Source organism: Ambystoma mexicanum, chromosome 6q (assembly GCF_040938575.1).
Source record: "Ambystoma mexicanum isolate Mex_15411 chromosome 6q, UKY_AmexF1_1, whole genome shotgun sequence".
NCBI classification, from domain to species: Eukaryota; Metazoa; Chordata; class Amphibia; order Caudata; family Ambystomatidae; genus Ambystoma; species Ambystoma mexicanum.
The window spans coordinates 619,002,459-619,028,051 of NC_090937.1; positions in this window are offsets into that span (position 1 = coordinate 619,002,459).

The following is a 25,593-nucleotide window of genomic DNA, read 5'->3' on the forward strand; positions in this document are numbered from 1 at the left end:
GAGTCACGTGTGAGGAGACCACGATTTTGTCCATTTTGACCTTTTATTTACTGCTATTTGATTTTATTAAGCTGTGTGTCATTACTCTTCTTGGCCTCTGGAGACTTGCTCACTCTTCCTTGCATAGGCTTTTCGCATCTTTGTCCAATTCTTGGCTCCTGCAGATGTTTTCTTCTTTGCTTATTCTAAGAGAAATATGTCTTACGTATATGGCATTTCCTCTTGACTCCCTTTGTGCCTTGCAATTATTCCTTGATGTGGCATCCTTGATCCCAGATCAATAGAGTCCTCTTATTCCTCATACAAAGCCGTTTTACAGACTCCTTGGTCTGCCTCTGAGGTAGCTTGATTGGTTTCTATGTTTTCGTCTGCAGCAAGCTTCTATATGGCTCAGTTACCTTGTGTTTTTGCATATGTTCATTCATTTCATCTCACCTTCCTTATTTTTTTTGTGCATGTGATGTCTTTGTCAATTACATGTTTCCCTCATCACTCCAGTTACAGCTTCATCCCATAAGTATTTTCATATCATGTTAGTGCATCTTCGTATCTTTCCCTCATGCCGTCACTCTGCTCTCGTCAGATTTCAACAATAACGTTTTGCTGTCCAATGGTGTGGGCAGACATCCTTCCACCCTTTAAGTGCAAGTACACATTCGATACGGTTGTTTGAGTGCATATCATCTCTCATACACTTGATGCGGTTTTGGGATAATACCTGGTGTCACACATAGGGCTCTTCTCCTGCTGTTCCAATATGATGGAGGTGAGGGGGCGGGAGCTTGGAATGACCTGTTCACCTGCTCCTCTACACTTTACTTGAAAGGGAAGTGGGGGGTGTGGAGCAATAGAAGGAATGGGAAGAGTGCATGGGACAGTAAGAGGAGGAGACCACAATAGTATCCACACAAAAGAGGCCCATGGTACAGAGGCCAACTGGGAAATTGCTAGAGTTCCCTGTAGGCTTGTCCACTGCTGCCTGCTGACTGTGGCAGCATCACACTCGCCTGAGCCAAAGGCAGCTGTCAATATGAAAGTGGAGAGGGAGCATTGAGGAAGTGCGGTAGTCAACACATTTTTTGTTGACACTACAACCGTGTCAGAACCCTACCAAAAAAATCTGTATTGAAAGTGGATTGCTACTGGATTTTCCCAAACATTTGAATCCTCTTTAAATCCTCTTTAACTCCAGAAACTCCCATTGTACTCAGTGGATTGCTTTTGGATTCCTTTTGGCTCCATGCACCCTGAAATATTTTAATTAGCAATCCTCAGTGCAATCCAATCCCCAAACAATCCACTAAAAATTCAAAAGCAATCCAATCTCCAAACAATCCACTAAACATCCAAAAGCAATCCAAACCCCAAACAATCTACTAAACATCCAAAAACAATCCAATCCTCAAACAATACACTAAAAATCCAAAAGCAATCCAATCCCCAAACAATCCACTAAAAATCCAAAAGCAATCCAATCCCCAAACAATTCACTACAAATCCAAAAGCGATCCAATCCCCAAACAATCCACAAGCAATCCAATCCACTAAAAAATCCACCCCCAAACAGTCCTATAAAAATCCAAAAGCAATCCAATCCTCAATCAATCCAGCAAAAATCCCAAAACAATGTAATCCCCAAACAATCCTATAAAAATCCAAAAGCAGTGCCATCCCTAAATAAATACAAAAGCAACGGATTACATCTGGCTTCCTTTTGGCTTAATGCACCCGAAATATGTTATTTATAAATCCTTCCTCATAGAGATCCAAAAGCAATGCAATCCCCAAATAAACCTTTTGAAATCCAAAAGCAATTCATGTAGTCACCAAATAATACTTTACAAATCAAAAAAACAAAGCAATCCCCAAAATATCCTTTAACAATATAGGCATTGTTTCGGTTTATGAGCTGGAAATAAATTTAGGAGTTTAACAAAAATAATGTTTACTATAATCCTGAAAAGAAACGCTTAAAAATCACATTTGGTTCACCTTGTTGAATTGGGCTTTAAAAGCCTCACTGTGGCTTAATTGCTGCCCATTTCAGAGATTTGCATTTTGAATTGCTTTTAGAATAGTGATGACTTATTAGGTCAGTCATTTAGGTAAAATGGCCATGAAAGTCAAGACCATGTAATGTCATATTAACTATATATTTAAAAAGAAGCGGCACATTTTTTTCCCCCACTATATTTATTAAAAAGAGGCAGACATTCAATCGGACACTGTGAACATAGCACAATAACACGACTGTAGCAATCCCAAACAAGAGTGCTTTACAATTAAAAAATAAAGGGTGAGAGAGGACCCAGAACCAGTCCAGAAAGTCAATCGAGTATCTAGGCCCAGCCCAGGGAGCAAGCGAGTCCGGTGGGGTCCAGCCCAGGGATCAAGTTTGAGAGGGGACACAGAACCAGACCAGGGAGTCACACCAGTATCCAGGCCCAGCCCAGTGAGCAAGCGAGTCCGGTGGGGTTGAGCAAGGGTGAGAGGTGACCCAGAACCAGTCCAGGAAGTCACGAGTATCCAGGCCCAGCCGAAGGAGCAAGCAAGTCTGGTGGGGTCCAGCCCAGAGAGCAAGGTGAGAGGGGACCCAGACCCAGTCCAGGGAGTCACACAAGTATCCAGGCCCAGCCCAGTGAGCAAGCGAGTCCGGTGGGGTCCAGCCCAGAGATCAAGGGTGAGAGGGGACCCAGAACCAGTCCAGGGAGTCACACCAGGATCCAGGCCCAACCCAGTGAGCAAGCGAGTCCGGTGGGGTCGAGCAAGGGTGAGTGGGGACCCAGAACCAGTCCAGGGAGTCACACGAGTATCAAGGCCCAGCCAAAGGAGCAAGCGAGTCCGGTGGGGTCCATCCCAGGGAGCAAGGTTGACAGGGGACACAGAACAAGTCCAGGGAGTCACACGAGTATCCAGGCCCAGCCAGGGAGCAAGCGAGTCCGGTGGGGTAGAGCAAGGGTGGGTGAGAGGGGACCCCGAACCAGTCCAGGGAGTCACACGAGCATCCAGACCCAGCCTAGGGAGCAAGCAAGTCCGGTGTGGCCCAGCTCAGGGAGAAAGTGAGTCCAGTGGGGCCCAGCCCAAGGAGAAAGCGAGTCCGGTGGGGTAGAGCAAGGGTGGGTGAAAGGGGACCCAGAACCAGTCCAGGGAGTCACACGAGTATCCAGACCCAGCCCAGGGAGCAAGCGAGTCCGGTGTGGCCCAGCCCAGCGAGAAAGTGAGTCAGGTGGGGCCCAGCCCAGGGAGCAAGTGAGTCTGGTGGGGTAGAGCAAGGGTGGGTGAGAGGGGACCCAGAACCAGTCCTGGGAGTCACACAATTATCCAGGCCCAGCCCTGTGAGCAAGCGAGTCTGGTGTGGCACAGCCCAGGGAGAAAGTGAGTCTAGTGGGGCCCAGCCCAGGGAGAAAGTGAGTCCAGTGGGGCCCAGCCCAGGGAGAAACCGAGTCCGGTGGGGTACAGCAAGGATGGGTGAGAGGGGACCCAGAACCAGTCCAGGGAGTCACACGAGTATCCAGGCCCAGCCCAGGGAGCAATCGAGTCCAGTGTAGCCCAGCCCAGGGAGAAAGTGAGTCCGGTGGGGCCCAGCTCAGGGAGAAAGTGAGTCTGGAGGGGCCAGCCCAGGGAGAAAGTGAGTCTGAAGGGGCCCAGCCCAGGGAGAAAGCGAGTCTGGTGGGGTAGAGCAAGGGTGGGTGAGAGGTTACCCAGAACCAGTCCAGGGAGTCACACGAGTATCCAGGCCCAGCCCAGAGAGGAAGCGCGTCCGGTGTGGCCCAGACCAGGGAGAAAGTGAGTCCAGTAAGGCCCAACCCAGGGAGAAAGTGAGTCCAGTAGGGCCCAGATCATGGAGCAAGGGTAAGAGGGATCCCAGAACCAGTGCAGGGAGTCACACGAGTATCCAGTCTCAGACCAGGGAGAAAGTGAGTCCGGTGGGGCCCAGCCCAGGGAGCAAGTGAGTACGGTGGGGTAGAGCAAGGGTGGGTGAGAGGGGACCCAGAACCAGTCCAGTGAGTCACACGAGTATCCAGGCCCAGCCCAGGGAGCAAGAAAGTACGGTGAGGCCCAGCCGAGGAAGAAAGTGAGTCCGGTGGAGCCCAGCCCAGGGAGAAAGTGAGTTTGGTGGGGCCCAGGCCAGGGAGCAAGGGTAAGAGGGGACCCAGAACCAGTCCAGGGAGTCACACGAGTATCCAGGCCCAGCCCAGGAAGAAAGTGAGTCTGGTGGGGCCCAGCCCAGGGAGAAAGTGAGTTTGGTGGGGCCCAGCCCAGGGAGCAAGGGTAAGAGGGGACCCAAAACCAGTCCAGGGAGTCACATGAGTATCCAGGCCCAGACCAGGGAGAAAGTGAGTCCAGTTGGGCCCAGCCCAGGGAGCAAGTGAGTCCGATGGGGCCCAGCCCAGGGAGCAAGAGTGAGAGGGGAACTAGATCCCGGTCCAGGGAGTCTAAGTATCCATGCCAAGGGCAAAGAGCAAGGGAATTGGGAACAACATTTGTGTAGAAAAGATGAGGTTTGGCTCCTTCTTCTTCATCCGGTAGTTCCCAATTTTGTTTTGGAGGGCTTTTCTGTACTCAGCTGCAGAGAGTAATGGAAAGCCCATTTCCCTGGCTTTAACATGGATAAATTCTGAAATGCAAAAAAAGGCATGTAAAAAGTTTGGAAAGAGCAAGAAAGTACTTTTTGGTTGACACAAGGCTGTGAGAAATAAAGCATCAACCATTTTTCCTGGATGCCCTCTAACGTGCTTTAGTAATTCCATTTATGTACCTTGTATAGCGTCCTGTCGATGACGATCCAGTGTTAACCTCCCCTTTGCTGCCATCAGTTATTCTTTTGTGAACAAAATATCCAGCAGCTTATTCTCTAGGTAACGAGCTGGGTTGCTAGTCTGTGATTTTGTGGCAGTTATGACAATCTCCCTCAACTTCACTGGGTTCACTAACACATCTGCAAACCTGCATGTCCCATCTGTCACAAGTGGTATTTTTCTCTGTGTACACAAAAAATGAAAAATTACTACATTTCTCAAAGCTGTCAATCTGATCAAAGCATGGCAATTCCGTAGGTATGTTTCCCATTTATTTGCATAATTGGTATATTGTGAAGAAATGACCAATGTCACGTTTCCCCATGTACAGTGCATTGGTAAAGGAGCCATACAAGCAATGCCTACCAGGAGCTACATTTGGCTCCCAGTCCAACTAATGTCGATCATGTATACCTATGGGAATTTAACTATGTGCTTGCTTTTGTAACCATCTAAAAAATTTAAAATAAAATAAAAATTAGTACACCACTATATGACATTGGCAGCATAATGGTCTTAAGTAAAGGACATGTTGCATTTGGGCATATAATGAGTGATGTAAAATAACCCTGTATGGGTACAGGTACAGACCCCAGTGTAAGGGGTGGCCCAGAGGCAGTGCGTGTTGGTGGCAGGGTGGGCGGGACTTGTCTAGAGACCTCATCATCAGGTGTGACAGGGGAGAGGGAGGAGAGGAGAGGGAGCCCAAGAGATCAATTACGAAACAATGTGCACACCAGCAAGATCAATCTCTGGTATTGCAAATGAGAAAACAGTCAGGAAATGGATTTCTACATACATGACATATGCACCAAAGTCACTTCCGACCTAAGGTACCTTGGAATTTAGGAGAGATTACTTGTCACGTCCAAAGAAAAAACAGTTTCACAGAACACTCAAAAAGCTGTTGGAATGAAAATATGTTATATTAGAAATACTGCCATATGTTTGGATACAGGCTGAATAAAAATGTACTCAAAAAGCCAAATCTGGAATATACTATACAATTTTGCACAACTATCTTTTACATTTTCCAGACCAAAAACCTCCTATCTACTGTTGGTGAATGGACACCTATTGTAGTTTCTCATCACAGCCACACACTTTGTATATATGCATTCTATTCAGAGCCTCACTCTCTCCCCACGTTACATCTACACTGGATTCTCTCCCCTTCTCTCTCTGGCGCCCTCGCATGCATCCCCTGTTGTCATGTCACTCACGATTTCTAACTCTACTCACGTGATATGATCGTTTCTTTATAGTGCGCCTATACACAATATGTTTCAAATCGCTTTGAGGCAAGGGAGACTACAATGACATTCTTACAGGCCATGAACTCAGCCTGATGACATGTCAGATAGTGCAAGAGCTACGACATAGATAAGGAAGGGAGGAGGAGAGTGGGAAGGAAATGGAAACACAGTGGGCTAGTCAATCATAGGCATAGTCTAGTGTACATCAATGCAGTGGGTAGCACAGTGGACTAGTCAAACATAGTGTTAGGGAGAATTCTCTGTTTAGGCTGAATTTCCTAACCTAGTGAGTCCAACAGCAGCTTTGCTGGATTTCGGGAGTTTGTTTTTTTTCCATCCTGCCAAGAGTGAGACTCTTTTTCTCCCACTCTTGGACATGTATGTGTGTAATTCCTTTGAATGTCAATGTGTTCTATGGGCTATGGAGTCTTTTACTCCATAGGGTCTCATATGTTTTTCTATGTGTGTTACACCGCACCCTAAGTGCCGTAGCACTGGGGCGTCCTAGCGGACCCCACCATAGACTCCATACCCGGGGACTGACTACTGTCTCCCCGGGCATGTAAAGTCACCATTGGCTTTACTAGACCTAAATTTACTAACAGAACTAGTACAAACCATCTTATTGTGGGCGTACTAGTAGGGGTAATTCGATTACTCCTGGATCTGTTACTCGAGGGGGCACTGTCCCGTCCCCCCTCGTCGAGTTTTGGTTGGTGGCAGTGGAAACTACTTGTTATGTTTGACCCCGAACCTAACCCTATGGGTTTCATCCCATTGTTGGAGATTGATATTTTTCCTCGTTAATCTCTAACGTACCACCGGTCTACTTATCTTAAATAAGTTATCGGATGGTAATTTCTGCCAGAACTCGGTTTTTAAAATGGCGTCTGTGTTCGTCTCTGTGACTCCTAAACCAAAGGTTGAGCCCTTTGTTCCACTTTTCGCGGAACAAAGTGGTGCCATTCTGTCTGGGTTACCACAGGGGTGTGGGAGGGGGTTTAGGCACCCTGGACCGAGTTGCCTTGCCAACTCCGGTCGCACTCTGGAGTGATTGGCCCAAGTGGTGAGCCTCCCCGCTCACCACTTAGCATGTGTTGATTTACAGCTAGGCTGAATGAATGGGGGTTTTCTGCATAAAAGCATGGCTTTTGGGACTTGATCTTCAGAAGTCGCCCTAAGAATCCGACGAGGGTAACGCTGAGCCGACCTGCAACGACGACACCTCCGGTGGAGCCCTGCTGAGCCGACTCACCACTTCCCGACGACAGAGGAGATCTCCCTGCCGGAGAGTCTCTTCCCCTGGCTGGTGGGAACAACCAGTACCCTTTGCTTTTTATTCGCCTCAGGACGCAGTGGTCGAATTGCCCGTGCAGCGAACCTCGTCAACCGGATAGCCACTACCCCTGTATCGCGACCAAAAGGTGGTGCCTTGTGACGGAGCACTCCGCGGCTGGTCTCTTCCCTGGTGGTGCACCGGACTTCACTTTTCTTCGACGACGAGAACATCTCTACTCTTGGCAAAGACCCGACGTGCATCCACCACCAGGAACAACTGCCCCCGCCGGAGCTGCCCTCCACAACAAAGTACCGTGTCCACCTGGCTTCCCTTTCGATCGGTTCGAGTGAGGTGTCTTAATCCTCTCCTTTCCATTGGGTCGCCCCAAGCTTTTCTCAATTATTGCTCTGAACTGGTTCAATCTGCCAATAACAATTTGCTACAAAGACTTGAATGCATCTCCACTAGAGACTTTTTGGGACATATCGCCTTGCCTCTCTCCGAGTGCGCCTGGCCGCTGAACTTTATGATCTATTGTGGTTCTTGCCTTCTTGCCTTGCATTTTACCCGTGAAGTATTGAACTGTGTTGATTTCGTAACCTGCCTATCTTTTTCTCCCCCGTCCTAACTAATATTAGAGTGCCATCTAGGTTGAGGTATACAACTCTGTCTGTAAATAAGTGGTGCCGGTAGAACCTAGACTTGTCGAAATATTGCTTGGGTGGATTGATGTTTTCTTCTTCGTAGATAAATTGTGTTTGATTTGTTTGCCGTGAAAGTGCCATAGTGTTTTTAATAGACGTTTCGTTATAAATAAATACCTTAATATCTTTACACTAAGCCTCGTTGCGTGTTTGCTTGTCTTGCTGGGAAGAATTACCCTATTTTGTATACTCCACATACTGGAGTGACGTTGAATTTAGCGTGCTGGGAGCAAACCTATACGAAGTGGGTGTACAAGCTGGGGTGGCGGTAAAAAACCATAACATAGGCCGGTGAAAACCCACTAGCTATTGTTGGTATGTATCCAGAATGTGATGCGGGGCAAGACTGGATTCCGGCGTTATTCTGTAGTTCAACCGGACATAGCCGCTTGGCCGAAATGGTGCTGCGTGTCCATTGACACATGAAGGTGTCGTAGCCAGAGAGAATATCACAGATTGAGAGTAGTGGCAAAAGGAGCCTTAGCACTAGCAGGACGGAGGGGCCGCAAAGGGTAGTTTGCATGTTGCACTGTGTGCACTGCTCATGTTCCCAGCCCTGCAGATGTTGGGACTTGGATTGAGACCAACGGCTGGAGTCTGATTCAGTCAGGCCAGAGCAGCGTGCATGCAGACAAGCAGGGAACGAGAGTGGGGACAACATAAGTAGAAAATGAGAGCAGTAATTGCATGTGTGACACACAGGAAGGGTAGCAGAGCCCAAAATAAAAAAAACAATGAATACAGGTAGGGCAGCAAAGAACTGCTTGTTCGGTATGTGTGTGCAGAAGAGCCCGCATGCACACACAAGCAGGGGGAGACACTATCAACACAGCACGGCAGGGCCACAACGCCAGAACAAGCTGCATCAGATCGCAACACACAGGAGGAAGAAGGCTGGGAGCCAGCCAGTGCCTAGACTCCCTAGAGAAACATCTGGGGGATGGGCTGGGGGAGGGCTGGGGGGGAATAGCAGCACAGTGTGACGGAGGGGCTCGGGGGGAACAGCAGCACAGGGTAACGGAGGGGGTGGGGGGACCTAGCAGCACATTGTAATGGAGGGGGTGGGGGGGACTAGCAGCACAGGGTAACAGAGGCACTGGGGGGACTAGCACATGGGACATCGGAGGGGGTGGGGGGAATAGCACACGGGGGACCGGAGGGGGTGGGGGGGACATAGTAGCACAGTGTAACGGAGGGGTTGGGGGGGACTATAGCGCGGGGCATCGGAATGGGTGGGGGGAATTAGCACACAGGGTAACGGAGGGGCTGGGGGGACCTAGCAGTACAGGGTAACACAGGGGCTGGGGGGACCTAGCAGCACAGGATAACAAAGGGGGTGGGGGGGCCTAGCAGCACAGGGTAATGGAGGGGGTGGGGGGACATAGTAGCACAATGTAACAGAGGGGTTGGGGGGCCTAGCAGCACATGGTAATGGAGTTGGTGGGGGGGGCCTAGCAGCACAGGGTAACAGAGGGGGTGGGGGGACATAGTAGCACAGTGTAACGGAGGGGCTGAGGGGACTAGCAGCACATGGTAACGGAGGGGGTGGGGGGCCTAGCAGCACAGGGTAACGGAGGAGGTGGGGGGACATAGTAGCACGGTGTAACGTAGGGGCTGGGGAGACTAGCAGCACAGGGTAATGCAGGGGGTGGTGGGGCCTAGCAGCACAGGGTAACGGAGGGGCTGGGGGACCTAGCAGCACAGGGTAACAGAGGGGCTGTTGGGACCTAGCAGCACAGTGTAACGGAGGGGGTGGGGGGCCTAGCAGCACATGGTAACGGAGGGGGTGGGGGGTCTAGCAGCACAGGGTAAGGGAGGAGGTGGGGGGACATAGTAGCACTGTGTAAAAGAGGGGCTGGGGTGACTAGCAGCATAGGGTAACGCAGGGTGTGGGGGGCACAGTATCACCGTGTAACGGAGGGGATAGGGGAGACTATAGCGCTGAGCATCGGAGGGGGTGGGTGGAATTAGCACACAGGGTAACGGAGGGACTGGGGGGACCTAGCAGAACAGGGTAACGGAGGGGGTGGGGGGCATAGTAGCACAGGGTAACGGAGGGGGTGGGGGGACCTACCAGCACAGGGTAACGGAGGGGGTGGGGGGGCATTGTAGCACAGGGCAACGGAGGGGCTGGGTGGGCATAGTAGCACAGTGTAACGGAGGGGCTGGGGGGACTATATAGCGCGGGGCATCGGAGGGGGTGGGGGGAATTAGCACATGCAATAATGGTATGTTGGGCGGGTGGCCTGGGGATGGGGTAAGGGGGGGTTAAGGAGCCTGCCTGTTATTGGCTGGCAAGCATGCAGTTTCCCAAAACATGAATGTTGGGCGCAATGGGCACTATATTTAAAGCAAACAGTGGCTGCTGCTAGACGTCGGGATCGCGGTGCACGGCTGTTTGCGAATACAAGGTATGTTTTGCTGGTGACCCGGGGTGGGTGGCTTAGGCGGGGGGGTGGGGGTGTAGGCAGGGAACATAGTTGGGGGCAGTTCCCAAAACGCGATCGTTGGGCGGAATGATGTTGGTGAATTCAATAATGGGGTATGTTGGGCGGGTGGCAGGCGGGGGTTATAGGCAGAACCTGGTGGGCCGTTCATTTTGAAAAGTAGCTTAATTCTATGCATGGCAGCAGGATCGAGTTACTGATCACCGGCCAGCACATGCACTCCCAGGGTAGCCAGAAGCCAGTTGCCACGGCAACTGCAAGTGACCTGCCACGCTGTCGATGCCATTTTTTTTGGGATCGGTCACTGAAGTTTAATGGCTGCATGTGGATGTGGATGCATGGGGTGGCGAGTGGAGGGGAAATCAAATGAAATGCCAGATACGATCGCCATATTTGAATATGAACATATATTTTCGGGCAGCGACCACACGCGGTCAACGCTGAACGTGCGCGCGAAATACTGCGCGATGTAAACAGCACGGATTGGCAGCAGAATGCAGGGTGCAGCGCGGCCCTAATTGCATGCGCGTGGCGTGTCGCTCAATACCCCCACACGGATTTAAAAAATAAAGCACATACGTGGCAACAAATTACAAAAGCTGACCTTAAGCTCACAGCTTGATCTCGAGACCTCTCCAAACAATTTAGCAAGTCTGATTGTGTTGAAAATTGCCCATATACATGCCCAAGAGCTTACCCCCACAAAGCAAGCCCATGATATAGACAGAGAGGACAGACTGGGTTGGGGAAGGAAAGCTGGGAAATGATAGGCAGAGAGGAAAGACTGGGTAGGAAAAGCAAAGCAGGGACAGAATAGGCAGAAAGGAAAGACTAGATTGAAAGGAGACCAATGTGTAGCCCAAAAGTATAGCCCATTTCGTTTTTTATGACTGTGCTTGGAAAAAATGTTTGTGTTGTTGAAATACACATACTTGCCAACATTCTTTGACCGAAAAGATGTAGGATTTTTCAAGTTTCAAAAACATTATTTAGCATAATGACATCACAGGAAATTAGAAAACATATATTCATAGCCACACTGGAGCATTCAAAAATGCTAACCCATCAAACAGCACAACATGGAAATATGCTAAAATGTTTAAAATGTATAATTGTGAATGGTGAGTTAACACCAAATTCAAATACCTAACATCACAGAAAATAATCACACTGAGCTGGTAGGCAATGTTTGCCACTGCTCTGTAACAGTAGCCTGGGCAGTACATATTTATTCCAGCAGTGCAGGTTGAACAACATGGAGACTGATACCCTCCTCAGTCTGATAGGCAGATGCTGTGTGATGGTGTTATGCTCTGCCACTTGCCTCCACTGGTGGTTCACCTAAGGTATGTCCCAGCAAGAGTGCAGGGCAGAGTCATGTAGCCATACATGCCAACCCTCCCGATTTAGGCGGGTGACTCCCGATTTTTTTTTCAATAAAACCAGTACAATTAGTAACTGTCTCAATTAGTATCAATATCCCCAATGCATTCATGTGGGGAAAATCTGTGGACGGTAGGACTGTTTCACAAATAGTAGCCTACTGCCTAAATCAATAGGGTTGGCAAGTATGAATATATTGTGCAAAACTAAGAAAAAAAACTTGCTTGTTAGTTTAACTGGCAAAGACAAACTTTAGCTGCAAACATGGACTGTAAATCTCTTTATGAAGTATGTGCAGGCAGAGTGCAGGGCTGTGCAAAGATATTGTATTGTTTATTTATATAGCACCTGTACGCAGAAAAGTGTTTCCAAGCACTCAAGGAGGGTGGGCACAAAGGGGAATACCAACAGTCGGCCAGGGCCCTTGCAATACTGAGACGATAATAGTCTGCACAGGCAGAGCAAGAGACTAGAGGCAACCTGCAAGGAGTTTTCACATATCCACCCCCAATGCTGCCTATATTTTAGTTTACATGTTTTACTTGTTTACAGCTGCAACATACTTGCCGATTAAAATGACATCTGGGACTCAAAAGAAACGTGGTCTATATGGAAAAGAACTGGTAGGCATATTTCTTTTCTGCTTGCTTTACTTACATCTGCTTAAGAAATGTTAATTATTTAAGAGTACCATATCCATAGTATTTATTGTTTGGGGGTAGAGACAGTAGGTGTTAGGCAGAAACCTGTGCAGTTCCCTTAGGGAACACTGCAAAAGATTTAAGACTACAGGTGTTGGCAGTAAACCCACTTGGTAGCAGTCTGTACCACCCAGATTTACCTGGTAGCTGTGGCTGAGCAGTCAGACTTCCCTCAAGAACAGTTAGACAGTATGCAAAGTATACACAATAGGCACTCAGATACAATAATACAAGCAAACACGGACCAGAGCTTTGGTATCAAAGTATATAATTATTTATTTAAAAACACATGGTTTGAAACACTCCAGCACTCTTGTTGTAAAATATTCTTAACACAGTTACTATTGTAATATGTACACCCCTTTTTCCTTATCAGATAAGTCACAGTAAAACACCACTTATTTTCATACAGAGGTGAGCGCTTAACTAGATGGCACTCCAATAAGTTTGTGAGAAAGGGAGGGAAAAAGACAGAATATGTAAAGGTACACCACTCTAAGGTTAAGGAACACTGTTAGCAAGGCAGAAGAGCAAAGGTCACTGGTGAGCCAAAGTCCAAAGGCTGGGCCCACTCTTAGAGAGAGCAGAGCACAAATGCGCCCAGGATCACACAGTTACACTAGGCTTAGAAAGTCTTGCAGAGAGTTCAAAATGAGTTTAGAGAGGCTTAGGAATGTTTAGCCAGGGTGTCCCAGGCTAACCCAGGTTCGAAAGCTGGGGGCTAAATCTACCCCGTACAGTCGGTAGCAAGGAAGCCAGGCGGGACACTGTACCTTAAGTGGGAAGGATCCTCCAGCGGTGGCAGTTCTTCCTGGCAGTGGGTGCAAGATACGTCGCCGTCCAGGGGAAGAGAAGATCTCGACTTGGAGGAAAGATGAAGGTCGTTGCACTACCAGGGAAGAAACCAGCCGCAGAGTTTTTCCGGTTAAAGGGGGTACCTTTGTTTCGCGGTTGTGGTAAAACGTGGTATCCCGGTTGCCGGGGTGCTTGGCACAGGCAAGGCGGCCACGAGGTTCATCGGGAAGGTGAAAAGACGGTGAAACTGGTTATCCCCACCAGTCAAAGGAAGAAGACTCTCCGGCGGGAGATCTCCTCTGTCGTTGGGAAAAGTGGTGAGGCGGTCCAGCAGGGCTCCACCGGTGGTGGTGTTGTGGCAGGTCAGCTCAGCTTCTCCCTCGTCGGATTCTTAGGTCCTGTGGCGACTTCTGAAGTTCCAGTCCCCAAAGCCCTGCTTTTATGCAGAAAACCCCCATTCACTCAGCCTAGCTGTCACTCAAACATGCTAAGTGGTGAGCCGGCCGGCTCACCACTTGGGCCAATCAGGACGGAGTGCGACTTGAGTTGCCTAGGCAACTCAGTCCAGGGTGCCTAAATCCCCCTCCACCCCTCCTAAGTACCCCAGACAGAGTGGCACCACTTTGGAGGGCTTCTGTGGAGAAGCCTAACAAAAAGTGGAACAAAGGGCTCGACTTGGGTTGGAGTCACAGAAGAGAACACAAACGCCATTTTAGAATCAAGTTTTGGCAAAAAATACCAACCGGAGAATTAATATTAATTAAATAAACCGGCGGTATGTTCGCGGCTACCGTAAATAATTAAATAAAGATAGTAGCCTAAAACAATGGGAAATCCCATAGGAAAATATTTGCGGTTGAATATAAAAAGTAGTATCCACTGCCACCAGCCAAAACTCGATCAGGGGGGACGGAGACGTGCCCCCTCGACTTACAGACCCTGGGGCAATTGAATTGCCCCAGCCAGTACGTCCACAATATGGTGGTTTGTACTGGTTCTGTTCAGAATTTAAGACTAGTAAAGTCAATGGTGACTTTACATGCCCTGGGTGACAGTAGTCAGTCCCAGGGTATGGCGTCTGTACTGGGGGGTCACAATGACACCCCTGTGTCACAGCACTGATGGTGCTGTGTAACACACATCACAAAAACACATGAAGCCCTATGGAGTAAAAGACCCCATAGCCCATCAAACACATCTAGATTCAAAGAAACACACTCAAATCATGCCCAAGAGTGAGGGTAAAAGAGTCTCACTCTTGGCAGGAGAAAAAAATAAACCCCAAAAATCCAGCAAAGCTGCTGGGGGACTCACTAGGTTAGGGAATTCAGCCTAAACAGAGAATTCTCCCTAACAGTAGGCTATTCAGGCTGCCCTCGGCCACCTCCTCTCCTTCTCTCATCGACTAACTGCCATTCAAGATTGGTGTTGATCGTATCTCTCCAGTGGCTCCCAGTGGATGCAAGGATTAAAATCAAAACCCTTGACATTGTCCACAAGGCTTTCTGGGGCTTGGGTCCAAAATACGTTCAGCTATCCCTCCTCAAATACCTCCCCTCTCAGGCTCTTCGCTCCTCTACCTCTATGTCCCTCAGGGTCAGTCGGTTTTCAAAGAAACAAGCTGGGGATAGAGCTCTGTCTTCGTCTGGTACCTCCTTCTGGAACAGCCTCCCTGCCACTCTGAATAAATAAACTAAATAAATACAGTTGTAAATGTGGGTACATATCTAGGGATTTTCTTTTAAAATATTGGCAGAAGTGTGCTTCTTTTAAATAGTCACACACTCCTTTTCTTTTCACATGTATAGGTCATATCATTAAAGTTCAATTACATTTCCTTTCATATACAGAGAACAACATTCATAGATGTCAAATAAAGCACATATTGTGCGAATGACTTTGAACCTAATTCAAAAAAGACCAGAAGAACAGAATCAGCAACTACTGAAGAAAGCCATTTATGTAAAATACAGCCATCATCTTGCGAGGAACCAATTGGGACTTTTAGTACCTGTTCAGATCCTGAATCTTTTACTTCACAATTAAATAGTGATGATGGTGGCATATCAGCAAATTATGAGGGACTTTGCACACCAGAGGATTTTGTGGCTATACCGGCCACAGGGATTGATGTTGACGATGAACTCTTTGAAAAACTCCTTATGGAATCCAAGTTACGAAATTGTGATAGGCTTGTAGATTATTGTGAAGATGACAACTTATTTAGTGAGCAAGGAGAGATTTTGGATGATATTGAATTCCCAGAAGGAGAAACCACTGAAATTGACGGCGTCCCTCAGGAAATTCATACAGGGACTGAACACATTCACTCTGGTACACCCACATCACTCGGGGCTGATGTTTTGATGATCTGTTGTCTACTAATTAAGTTTAAGTTACCAGATGAGGCAATTTCATATATTCTAACAGTAATCGGGATGCTTCTGCCTCAAGGTCACTGCATGATCAAAACTTTGCACCACCTTAGAATTTTTTTTAAGGATTTGGCTAACAATCTGATACCAACAGTTCATTATTTTTGTTCTTCATGTTATACCCCAGTTAAAAAGAGTACTCAACAATGTACTAGTCACGTTTGTGGGAAAAACCTGACAGAATTTGGTGCTATGTCCTATTTTGTTCATCTATCAATTATTGATCAGTTGCAAAGTCTGTGGAAAAGAAATGATTTTTCAGATTATGTTAGAACACATTGATTTAAACATTACTCGGAAAACATGGGAAATATTAGCGATATTTATGACGGGCTGCTCTACAAAGAGGTGTATAAAAAAAGGTATTCTAAGTGACAAGAATAATTTGTCATTCTCAATGAATACAGACGGGTACCAATTTTCAAGTCTTCAAATGTAAGCATGTGGTCTGTTTATATGTTAATAAATGAGCTGCCAATAGCCATGAGGAAAAAAAGACATAATGTATTGCTCTATAGGATAAGGATTTCCCTGGGCAAGCCTCCAATGTGGTCATTTCTGCAACCTTTGTATGAGGAACTTGCATTGCTCGAAAAAGGTTATGAATTTCATGACGACAATGGACCTTTTGTTTCAAGGTGTGCCCTGTTAACATGCACATGTGACTTGCCTGCAAGGGCTTTCGTTTATAACTGTGTACAATTTAATGGGTACTACAGCTGTTGACAATGTCTACAAAAAGCGAAGTGTTATAAGTTTCAGAATGGAGGCTCATCACACATATTTCCTTTTGGTGAAAATGATCCTAAAGGGAACCAAACAATGAGAACCAAAACAACTATGAGTATAGACATTGAGTCAGATATTGGTAAAATACAAACTGGTGATGCAAATCACGTAGTTAGGGGCCACAAGGGTGCATTTTAGTTTTTGTACTTACAATATACAGACGCAAGAAATGGCTGTGTCATCGATTATATGCACGGAGTGTGCTTGGGTGACATGAATCTCTTGCTGCGAAATCGGTTCTCAAAAGAGAACAAGGACAAATACTTTTCCTTTTTTGATAAAAAAGAATATGTCAGCAATGCTCTAAAAAAGATCAAGTCAACACTTTTTGTCACACGGGTTCCATGTACAATCAAAGACCTTGTCGGAAAGCATCAGAGTTCAGAAACTTTCTATTGTACTGGGGTGTACCAATATTAAAAAAGGTACTTACAGATTCTTATTTTGTACATTTCTGTTTACTATCACGAGATATTTATCAGCTGTCAAAAGAGAGCAACCTGGTGCAAGTAGAGAGTGACACATATATCATTGCACCGCCAAATCGATATGACCTAGATTAAGAAGCAGTGGATTATTTTAATTGGCTAAGGAAATCCACACAGCTTGCAAAGACAAAGGGCCTCATCACGAGTTGGGCTATTAGCGCCGGATCACAGGTTTGGCGGAACAGTAAGTTCCCATTCCCCATTGGGCCCATTCGGGAATTCCCCATTTTGCCCAAAATCAGCAAAATCGCGGCGGCAGTAATAGCGTTGCTACCGCATGTAAGGGTTACGGCCAAATTCGTGATGAGGCAGAAAGTGTTGTCACCATTACTTCATTGTGTATTCTACTACTGACAGCTTTTTACATGAAAGTGGGGAGGAAAAAAACTGCTTTAAGAAGAACTGTGCTATTAATGTTTCTAAGTTCCCAGGATATTAAGTAAAAGAAATGTTGACATCTGCCAAATATGTTTTATGAAAGAAAATGACAAATATTAAATAAAAAGAACTGTAACTGTTATATGAGATTTGTATGGTCTTATGTGTTAAATCAAAACATCCTTTCAAATGTAATGCATACCAATTTTAGTCTGACTACATCCTATTTGATTATTATTGAATTTATTAAGTGCTGACCAAGCTTCCAGAAACAGCAGAGCACTTTACAGAGGTAAACAACAGTACAGATGCATAACGGAGCAGTTTTCAGAGATAACAATAGAACAGATACGCAGCCGGGGGTGGTATACAGAGGGGCACAGAGGAGGGGTACAGCTGTACCGGGGGGCAGGCAGGAGATATGAGGCCACCGTCCAGCGAGCCAGGTGGTGCGATGGGAGATATGGCCGAGGTGTTAGCCATTCCCTACCCATTGCTGCAAATTGGTATACCCTGAATGTTAGCGACTAGGCATTATCTACTGGAGAAATTAGTTAAATGCAACTTGTAATTTGCACCAATAAAATGCAAAATGAATAAAACCTAATCTCTGCGAAATGTTTAATCAGATCAAAAATGCTAAATAACGGCAACCATTGTCAAAACTAGTTTGACATTATGTTACCAACATTTAAATGCAGTAAAATAAATGTGTGCCATTGTTACTGGATTGTTTTTACAGATACAAGTAGGTAAAAATCAAAAATAAATCTTACAATGTATACTTGCTTGTAAAATAATCCAAAATAAATGCAGTAAAAATGTGTAGTGTTGCTGGATTGGTTTTAGTTGAAAATAATAAAAATAAATCCACCACTTTAATAGCAAGCAATCCTTGCTTCAATAAATCCAAAATAAATCCTGTAAAAATGCTGCCTGCCAATTAGTGTTAGTGGATTGTTTTTACTGAGAAACAAGTCAGTAAAACTCCGAAATAAATCCTATAGAAATGCCTGCCTGCCAATTAGTGTTAGTGGATTGTTTTTACGGAGAAACAGGTCAGTAAAAATCCAAAATAAATCCTCCTACCCAAGACAAATAAATCCTTGCTTGAAAGAAAAAATCCCCAAAAAATCCAACATGACTCCAAAAGAAAACTGCAGCTTGAAAACAATCCAGAAGCAATCCCAAAGCAATCCAAAAAGTGGATTTTTTTTACTAGGGAATGCCATGAATATGTCAATTACAGCAGTGAGTAAAACAGATTCTGGCCTTTCAGTTTGGCTGATTAGGGATCAGAAATGGCTGTAAAGCACAATTGGTGGTGAGGTTCTCCGTTTTTTGGTCCATGCCTATTCTTTATGCCTCTAAGTTACAGAATAATGCATAGGCACAACGTGGAGCTAGTTTGCCCCAGGAGCCCTTGCATCTCGAAATTTCTGATAGGTGCACCCTCCATCAAATCTTTAATAAACAGTTTCTAGGTCTGATAATATGGCAAAACCTATGACATGTGTATACCAGAATGCCTTGTACACATTGAAACCCACAGAATCTTAAAATCATTTGCAAACCATGTATCATAGCAATGCCATAGGTCTCAACCTTGTGTGTCCCCATGGCGGGTGAAAATTTTCAATTTTGTATTTGCCGGGTTAGTGCCCATTGAAGCGTATGCCTTTGTAAGGGACTTGGCGGGTGAGTGAAATGATTACATGGCGGGTGACACCTGCCAAAAGTGTGAGTTGAGAGGTATGACAAGCAAGGCACCACTTTCGAAACATAAGCATGTTTCTCGAATAGGCTGAATTTGGCATCCTCTACCCATAAGAAATAAATGGATTTCATACACATTAAAAAAGCAGATGATGAACTTGAAAGACTGACTGGATGTGAGCACATTAAGCAAGCTTGAGTGTTGTGCCAGCGGGCCATATTTCCGTTTGCACACTTGCTGATATATCCTGTGACAAGATGATTAGGATATACTGTACACTAGGAAAATGAGAGTTGTATTTATTTTATGAAGAAGGCTCCTTGTTTTCCTTCCAGCTGAGTCACGAGGGCCTGCCTGACCATATGTCAATCCGCTTTGCTTGGAAGGCCTGCACAGAAGTACAGGCGGCTGCCTTGGAACCGGGGGCAAGGGAAAGCATTAGCGGGCCGCCTCCCTCCTTGCTGCAGCCATCAGGATGTTCTTGACAGTGGAAGCAGGAATCTTGGCCATCCTGCTGACAACTTGGACACTCACACTCTATAGAAAGTTATTAGAGTCCATTGCGGACAAGAGAAGGGAAGTATTCCTTTCCAAGGGGGTGGTGGGGAAGTCTGTTTAAAACCTTGTTTGGACCCATTCTTCAGAGAGACACCCAAAATACTTTAGGGTAAAAAGAGTCAAGCGGGTAGCAGAAACGATCGCAACCGTCCAACCATCACAGTCTCAGATACATATTGAAACTGGCCACCTCCAAATATGTAATGTTATCAAACCCACTATGAAGTCATTAGGGGTTTAACTTTCTAATGGCGCCAAAGAAAACAAGACACTTAGAATGACTGATCCTGCCGTACTATGGTCTACATGCATTAACATGTGTTAGGCCAGAACAAAACGAAAACAATTACACTTGGCCGGAAGATGCGTGGAGACTGCCGTCCTTCTCTCCACCCTAAAGCAGGCACAAGCGTCCAGGGATCCGTCAATGGGTTCCAGCTGGGTATATGGAAAGCAAGGAGAGAAAATGGGAAGACCGGTCTGCACGCCTGTTAGTGGCCATTGTTTGATAAAGAACTGCAGGGTTTCTCGCACGCTGGCCGGAAAGCGAGAAACGCTCGTGGCAGCGCCAGGTTTTGAGCTGAGGAAGATAAGTTTGGTTGCTGTTGTTGGAAGCTGATCTAAGAAGCAACACCGGCATAATGTTTAGCACGCGCTATCGGGCAGCGCCTTGCCTCTGCTTCAGCAAAGAATGCGCGCGTGTGATGTACGAGGCTCTCCCCAGACGAGTTTAAGACAGAGTATTTAAGATGGCGGCGGTAGACAGATAAAGTAATCCATCAAGCAACCAGCTCTTGATCCGAGTCAAGTCTGTTCTAAAAATATGAAGCAACAAAAAATGAATGTTCCTTTGATGTGTGTTTCCCAAGGAGCAGACATCGGGCTGCTTTGCTCCTCTGCAGCAAAGATGTATTGGCGGGAGGGTCTTAGGCCATCGTGGAGGGGGCACTTTGGTCTTTGGGTCTACCTGGGGTTTCTCTGGAGAGCCATGTCTCATTGGAGTAGTCTAAGTAGATCAAGTCTTTACAGATGGTTTTTATGAACGATATGTTTAGTAGCATGGCACGCAAAATAAGTTCCCACGCAGAAGAAGTGTACATATTTTATACATTTCACTCGCAAAGTACAGATCCGTGCCTTTTCTTTTATTCTGCAAGGAAATAACAGTTTCTGTGACTTATAAGAGGATTACTGCCAGAACTTCTCGGAAGTATGTTCCATGTTAACAGATGAGTTAGCCAACTGCACGACTTCCTGATTATGAGCAGAGTCACTTCATCAAAACAAAATTAGTATCTGACGTGTCATTCCTGAGTTCTAGGACTCGATCAACCGCAAGCAACATATTTGCTAACTTTGCAGAAGTCTTTAGAAATATTGGAAAAGAAAGATATGTCTTTACGGTGATCATGACAAACACAGCGTTAAGTAACAGCAGCATCTGCAGCGAATGAGGGTGCCATAAGGAGAGAATTGGAGTAGGTGTATGTCCTGAAATAGGCAGCCTATGAAGACGGTGGCTGCCTGTGATTCCAATCGATTGCTCCAGACCAATAAACTAGCGAGCTCATTTTAGTGTAGGAATGCCATCAGCAGCAGGCACCTGGACCTTACATGCCAGTTCGCTTTCAGGCAGTGTTGGTTCCAGCCACATATAATTACCAGAAATCTATTGGCATAGGTGAGCTTTCTTGGGGGTTCTGATTATGAAATTTAATGTCCTTTTTAGGTACTCCAGATGCAGTGGATTTATGGAAAGTACAAACATTTTATAGGCTTCACATTAAAACCTATGTTAGTGTCTCCACCCACACTGGCAACAGTACTGCAGGGAGACCCATAATGACATTGGACTAAATTCCGGGACAGGCTTGCGTCAGGTCACAACATTGAACGCTTTTAGTAGTGATGAGTGATAGAGTGCATGGTTTGAAATTTATAGTGATGCATTTGAACTGGGTGATCTCCAGCCCTTTAAGATGAATAGCAATAGCCTTGAGATGGATGGGGATGCAGAAATTATTCATACATCAATAATCGAAATGACTCAGGATGTTGGCAAAAAGATAACTGTTTTAATATCAATTATCTAAAACAGGGAGTACAACGGACATCAACGGACGTCTCAGGGCAAATTCTCTCAGTGCATCTTAAAAAGAAGCATTCTTTTATAGCAAAAAAAAGTCATTGATGACGTTAACCTATGTATTACTAACGTCATCCTACGTGACAAACTACAAAAACCTATTGAAGTAAGTGATACAGTCTAAGGGAATATCTAAGTATATGTTCTATACTAGTAAGGGGAAGTGAGTGAAAGTTATTGGTTTCTTAACATCAGGTGAGGCAACTAAGCCCTCCCTTCAAAATGGCCACTATGAATGTCACTAAATACACAACGTCCCATTAGTTCTACAAACAATAGGACCCTTCATTACGTGGTCCCCTATAATTGGTGGGCACTCTAACCTCCGTCAGTACTTTTCCATCTACGTCTAGCAGCATGCAGACTGGACTTCCAGGTGCTGGTGAGCTCATCTTAAACAGAGCTTCCCACCAATTAGCATATACATCTATCATCAACTCAGTGGTCTGCTGGCAATTAAGACTTTGAACTTGTCCTTGGGAGTGCTCTTTACTCTGGAGAATTCAGGGGAGTGAAGGCATGCTCTGCCCTCATGCATAGGTGGGATAGTCCTGTTTGTCCACCTTCATCCATCCACATTACTGAAGACCATGATTTCATGCTTCTAGTGTATTAAAAATACTATTTTCTAATAAGCCTCTGACGTCTGCCTTGTTTTGTTCATGCCTTCTGAGCAGGAGCTGTTCTTTCACACGATTTTGCATCCAATGTCAGCTCACTCCAGCCTGATAAGACCATGGCTTCTTGGCTTGGCTTTATGGCTCATCCAGCCTTGCCTTTCTGAGATTCACTTTGTAATTAATTTGTTTTCTTACTGTGACACACTGAAAAAAGGCCTTCCTATCTTAGCCCAGCTCTGCTGTAACACGTGGAAACATCCAATCTTTACTCACTTATGCATATATGTATATGTAGGTGCATACTGCAATCTATTCACTGTAAAGCTAGCCTAAAGAATACTTTGTCTGCTTGCTTTTCTTTGCATGTGTAAACTGGCTTGACATCTTCATCATTTATGTGGCATAAGTTTCATCACTTTGATCCCAAGATGCAAATTATCCTTGATACTCTCTTGAAGCCTTATAGAATTGCTCCATTCTCTAGTCATTGCATCTCTTCTATGTATGGCAGCTCAACTCTGCATGACGTCATTATTCATCTTGGCCATTCAGTTGCTCTGCTTCTTCCAGGATTTTATTCAAATGGCCATCAAATTTTCTCGTATGTATGTATGTTTTTCTCAATGGGAACCTTCTTTCCAGGATTCCCTTTGGTATCAGTATTCTTAGTGGTACTGCACGTGTCTCACACTCTGGTTCCCAACATATAGGCAACGTGGGTGACATGGTTGAGGTGGGGGCACTTGGCTCCTTCTCTACACTCCCCCCTCTGGGTGATTCATCGACCACTCTCCCATCATCCTTCATATCTAGACATCCTTGTCTGAAGAAATGCTTCTTAGGGATCCATATCTTTATGAATCAGGCATCCAGCTGATTTCACATGCTCATCCTTGTTCCAAGTCATGAGCATGCACTGTCCACTTGGGCTACAATATATCCATCTTCCCACATACCTTTTATGGTTCTTTGGATACAGGAATTTTGTTCCCTCAGGTGCATGGATACTGGCCTTCACAAAGTCTCTGATTTCTTCATCTGTCAAATCTTTGGCCTTCCATCCTTGCTCAACATCGATCATTATCTTCATCCCTATAGATTTCTTTGCTGTCTTCTTGCATTGTGTGATTATTATCTTGATCACACCGAATCAAAGCAGCACTAACCTGATCAGGGCACCAAGGAACTTGAACATAGCTGCCATCCATTGTGGAACCCAAGAAAAGAGTGATCCAAACTAGCTGTCATCAGAAATGTCTTCTACTTTGTCTATCAACTGGACGTGTAGCTTTGTTAGCATCTCTATGACCTCAGTCAGAGTGCCATTCTCATCGTCATGAAAAGGTATGAATGTGCAACATGATTCTCCAATTTTTGCACAAACACCTCCATCCATAGCTGTGATTATGTCCAAGGCGTATCTGTTCTGAAGAGTCATTAGTCTTATGGCTGCATCTCCTGTCTGATAACATTGAATCCCTTTATGGTTGTGTTGGTTGTCTGCAGCAAATCCCATCTGGTAATGTGCAGCCATTTGGTATTTGCCCCAACCTGGATTCTTGGCATAAAGATCAATGTGAATACTGACAAAGTCTGGATGAACAGTCTTTGCTCATAAGGAATGGCATCAAAAGCTTTATTGATTTCGCTGCAAAGTAGATATCGTTCTTCATTCTTCTTATCAGGTCCACAGATCTCTTCTTCCTCAGGTGAGCATCTGTCAAGATTCAGATCACTTTTGCAATCACCAATGCTGGAACATGAACATTCACCAAAGTGCATATTCCTCCCCAATCTTTAGGCAATCTCATATAAACTCTGGCTCCACATGCCCAATAGTGATCCATGATCACTGCTGTTCCAAGATTCATTCTTGGTGCATCAAAGATCCAACTACAGTTTTGGTTCTCTCTGACTTTTCTTGTGCCATTATTTCTGAAGCAAAGCTTTGATCTTTCCAAAGGCACTATCTACAAGGGTCCTCCTCTGTCTTCGACCCAGGTCAGTAGTTTAGCAGGTTTCGGCCACAATGGTTTGCAAAACACCTGCACATTCCAAACAGTTGATTCAGGAGGATCATATACCATCCAGGCTCTGCAGATAACACTCCTTCTTCCCAGCCATCTGATGATAACACTTATCCCCAAATCTGCATCTGGCCTCTGTTCTTCCAATGTCAGATGTCTTCTTCAGTTTTTCCTGGAATCTCAAGGGTTTACTTCCCTTCTGATTCCAGCTCCTTTTACTCCAGGTCTTTCATATCTGATCACGTGATTCTTGGTATGATCTCTGTCTCTTGGCTTTGTGTCTTGTACATAATCATCTTTATCTGGATCTTTCCATTCAGTTGCCCATTTGAGAAAGGAATCTCGACCCATGAGCTGGCCTCTTGTACAGCAAAGTGCTATGTGTGATAGACAATGTGCAGTCTGGACATCTATTTCGGCACCTTTTAAGATTTTAGAATTCCTCATGCTATAAGGCAGGAGTGCACATACAAAGCATTTCTCCTTCGCGGTGCTCCTTCCCACTTCTTTCATATGCTAATACCATATGTTATTCCCCAAGTGTGCTGTGCTATCCAGGTAATAATTTAGCTCATGATCATCCTCCCTAGCATTTCTCTTGGACCCTGTTCTTTTCTTGTGATCTTCTATGATCATCTAATAAAGCATATCAGCATAACTCTTCCTACTGGACCAATCATAGGCGCATTCATCAGTGGACTGGGTGCATTTACATGTACTACATGTGTAGGTTCACTCCTAGACAATCTCTTCCTCTGTCTCTCCTTTCAAGCTTGTTTCGGGTGCTCAAGAACAATCTCCACAAAACTTGTTCTCAAAGAACGATGACTAGTGACATTTGCCACAGACTCAGGTAATTTCTCATCATCCACTGGGACCAAAATAATTACATGGGGTCTTGATTGCCTAGGAGTTGCCACATTGGAATCCTTCTCCTGTACAGGAGGATACCCAGGAGTCTTTGCTCCACTTATGTCTATATAGTAAGCAGTTTGTACTGTAAGCAAGAGCAATACAACTATGAACAGAATGCAACCATAAATCATGCAAAGGCATGACCACTTGCAGCAA